Raw genomic sequence first — 4,531 nt, forward strand, 5'->3', positions numbered from 1 at the left:
CTTCAACCACCTGATGGGCCAACTTATCAAGTCCATTTGGAGAGAAGAGTCGTAGTTGCAGCATACAATTGCACCCAAAATTATGAATCTTATTTATGGACAAGAGTAGGCTACAAGTGTGATTGCAGACTATGGTATCACTCCACTCCTCTAGATAGCATAACTAACTTCAAGCTTCTCCATGCACCTATGTGTAGTGATGGAATAGAGCACTCACAATGCACACACTCTACACAACTAGGCTTGAAGAGTGGTGTGTTATGTGTTGAGAATGGTGTGGTGTAGTGTGATCATGTGATGATTTACAAGGGAGAGAAGGGCTCTATTTATAGGTTTTAGAAGCCCCGATTAGGAGTAGACCTAATCAAGTTTATTTGAAGAAATGAAAGATTATGCATATTTTATTTTTTTTAAATAAGGGTGGGTCTCTCTTATTCTTTGAGTCACATGGATGTGGGCTCAAGGGAAGAGAATTATTGAGGATGAAAGGAGAGAGGGATTAAGTGAATAATTTGGGAGTGCCTACTCTAGTAGAGGGTGCATTTTACAATAAGGTTAGTGGTTAGTAGTTAGTAATTATCACTACAAAATATTTACAAAATCATTCACCAAATGGTGAGATATATGATGAGAAAAGTTAGAGAAGGGATGAGCTTGTAAAGAGAGGTTGAAGCTTTGGAGAAGTTGACATTCACCTCTTTACAGCACCGGAAGAAGAAGCGGTCAGCATGGCGAAGTAGCGCGTGTCGATGAAGCTATGTTATCCTCAAACCTTGGAAAATTCATGATAAAAGTCTTCATTTGCAGAGGTTAACCTTGGAGTTTTGCTGATGTTTTGAAGTTCTTTACAAAGCTGAAGAGAGTATGGTAATATGGACATATATGTAGAGAGAAAGGGGAGCACCTAGGGGTGTAGAAATGGAGGATGAAGGCTATGGAGGTGTGAGAGAAGTGGTAATGGTGAAGAGGGTGAATTAGTACATGGGAGTTGCAGGTTTGGGAGTGGGAAGGAGAGGGAGGAGTGTGTAAGAGTGAGTAGGTGTGAGGAAAGAGGTGAGAGAAGAGCATGGGCTACTTGTGACAAAAGTGGGCAGATTGGGGTCCACTCAAAAAATCATAGCTCACCGGTGGTTGCTTCAAAACTCATGAAAACATTTGAGGTGATTACTCAGTCTGTGGGCTACATTTTCTCTTTTGACTACCGCTCCAAATTTGGAGTGGAGATGGGTGCCAAAAATCTCACCAAAAAGCCTGTTTTTTATGCCTGCAAAAGTCTTTTAGTGGCCCCCTCCTTTGTTGAATTTGTACAATGCATCCAAGAGTGAGCCCCTCCTTTGTCATATCATAATACAAAGCATCCAAGTTGCCCTTTACACATGTATGGAGGAGGATTATTGGTGAATAAAGAAATATATACATGGTGGGACTAGTGTATGGACTATTCGTGGATTTTAGCTCAATTAGCACATGGTGTTAGAATAATGAGTATATAATAATAAAAAAATATGGAAGAATTATGTATATGGAAAGATATTTGGAATCATATGATATGGTCCCTCTTTGTATTATTTTGGATGAAAGAGAAAAAGGTATACAAGTAAATGGAAATAATATAATACACGTGACTAAGGGAGTAGAAATCATTTTTTGTTTTCACAAGGGTGACAGTGAAAATGTGGGAGTGATTTGTATACAAGAAAAATATGAGGTTAGAGTATGTACACATTGGCAAAATATATACTTATGGTGTAAGAGGATGAAAGAAGGCATACACAGGTTTAATAAAACACACACCTAAGTATAAATATTTAAATAAAATACCAAAATAATTATAAAAAATCCCTATATTTAGGCCATATATACAATGCAATATTTACACACAAATGGGCCATAATTTTTTTTTTTTTTTAATTTTTGGGCTCAACTAGCCCAGTGACTAGCTAGCTGAGTGTTTTTAAGAAAATATGGGGAAAGTCCCCTAACTCACACACGCCTATGTACAGTGAAATGGTAGGGATAGCCATAGGGTTTTGGTGAATTTGGTAGGGTGAGGTAGCTTACTATGGCAATTATGGAAAGCCGAAAAATAGCTATCATTAGTCCCCCCCTTAGATAATGGTACATTCATGTACCATGTATCCGATCATACAACATGTAGATTGTGTAACGTCTGTCTTTGTCTGCTCTCATCTTTGAAGAACCTTTGTTGTATGATTAAAAAACCTTGTGTGATATGAAAGGTTCTCAGAGCCCATAGCATGATGTAATGAGGTGACTGAGTAAACCTCCTCTATTGAGAAAGTTTCCATAAGCACCCCCCAGGATCAAAGATCTTGAAATATCTTTCCCAAAGAGAGATGTATGGTATGGAATCACTTACTGAATTTGGTTGAAGAAACTTGTAGATTTTACTGTTGTCCATCATTGCATCTATCACTATGGATGTGATATAAAAGATTGGTTGCTCTTCCTCCTGTGTAAAGTTGATGTATCTGCTACGATCTTCAAGAGCTTGTATGAGCGAATTCTTGAACTGTAGCTCATAAAATTCATTCAACTTGGGTAGGCTCACCAAGTCAAAAATTATATGGCCTTCATGATTTAGGAAATCGTGATCCATGCTTGTAGTTGCTATTGGAGGATATTGCAAATAGTTTACCACATAAGTAGATAATAGACGAAGGTTTCTATTGCTTCCAACACATTGGAAGAGAATAGATTTTGGTAGTGATTGAAGAAATATCCACATGTAGCATACAATAAAACACACACCTAAGTATAAATATTTAAATAAAATACCAAAATAATTATAAAAAATCCCTATATTTAGGCCATATACACAATGCAATATTTACACACAAATGGGCCATAATATTTTTTATTTTTTTGGCTCAACTAGCCCAGTGACTAGCTAGCTAAGGGTTTTGAAGAAAATATGGGGAAAGTCCCCTAACTCACACACGCCTATGTACAGTGAAATGGTAGGGATAGCACAGTGTTTGGGTGAATTTGGTAGGGTGAGGTAGCTTACTATGGCAATTACGAAAAGCTGAAAAACGGCTATCAATAGCTAGAGCCATATATGCACAGGTTGCTTCGTACAAACCGATACTAGACTTGTATCCAATAGTTGCACGCATGCTAGCATGCTTTGCCTCTGCGAGATTGGTTCTTGGCACAAAAGCACCTGCTGGATCTTGACAAACAAATCTGTCACCCCAATGAGGAACTCTTACATCCCACCAAGACAACCATGTTTCTAATGATGGAATCTCTGACTCAATGGCATGCCCAACATGCCAGAATTGTCTAAGCTCCTCTTTACAAACATTTGCAGCATTCTCTGTGGAGGTATGCATCCACTTTTGGCATTTAAGTTTGTGCTCTTCTTGGTAAGAGGGACGGATACACTTTGAAGTATGCCTAACCATACTTTGCTCCCAATGGAAGACACGTGATCTTTCTTTTTCAGACATTTTCTTATTTGCACCGCCAAAGTAAACCGTACGAATAGCAATCCAATTTGCATTAGCCTCATCTGCCATGAAACTTCTAAACTCGGGTTTTTGGAATCCCAGATCCATCACCACCTTGTTAAGCATTCTCCAAAACTCAATCTGTACATGCTTATTTTCAACTGTAAATTCACATATTGCAAAAGCTAAAAGTTCTCGAATGTAAGGATCATATACATGTGCTGACATTGTAGGCCATCCATCAACTCTATGCACATGGTCAAAGTGTACCCACATATCTTGCAAGCTACCTCCAGGACGCATACGATTCACCAAGTCCACCCCACTACCAGGACCCATTGTAGAAATTTTGAAAACATGAGGTTGTTTTTGTGCTCCCAAGTGGCCTGGAAGAAGAACACTATGAAGGTATGGGTATCGACTATTGCTCTTTAATTTCAAGATGGACAGTGATACCCTTGGCTTTTTTTATTGTTTCCAAACTCTGTTGCACACGACGCTTATTAGAGAGTGGAGTCACTGTGTCAAGGAACGTGGCAAATTCGTCTTCATCCAAGGGAGTATTTTTATAGGAACTTAGTCCCATGAGTCTATCCATTACTATCTCTTCTGTTGTTACTGTCTCCAACTATTTCGTTGTAGTCAAAGGATCTAAAGCTGCACGTGTAAGCAAAGCTTGGGAAATAACGTTGTCAGTAGCTCTACTTTTTCCCTCAGCCACTGGATGCTTGTGATAACCAAGATGAATCACACATCTACTAACAAAATCCTTTTCGGTAGGGATACAGTAATAAATGACTGCAGCACAAGCATTTACACATTCTGGCAACTGATGACAATGGACACAAACAAGCTTTCCAAATTTTGCTCCTATTAATCCCCTTTGTGGTGCTCGCGACAATCGTCCCTTCCACTGACTCTCATTTGGAAGCTTTGTTCTCAAATGATAACTACAATCAAGATTGACAGGGCGTAGATGGCCACAGCATCTGCTAAATGGCACAACACCTTTGAACAAGTCACTGCTCCAAGTCACATATTCTGCCCAAGAATGG

The sequence above is a fragment of the Adiantum capillus-veneris genome, chromosome 20 (genome assembly GCF_014529385.1).
Source record: "Adiantum capillus-veneris isolate H3 chromosome 20, ASM1452938v2, whole genome shotgun sequence".
NCBI lineage: Eukaryota > Viridiplantae > Streptophyta > Polypodiopsida > Polypodiales > Pteridaceae > Adiantum > Adiantum capillus-veneris.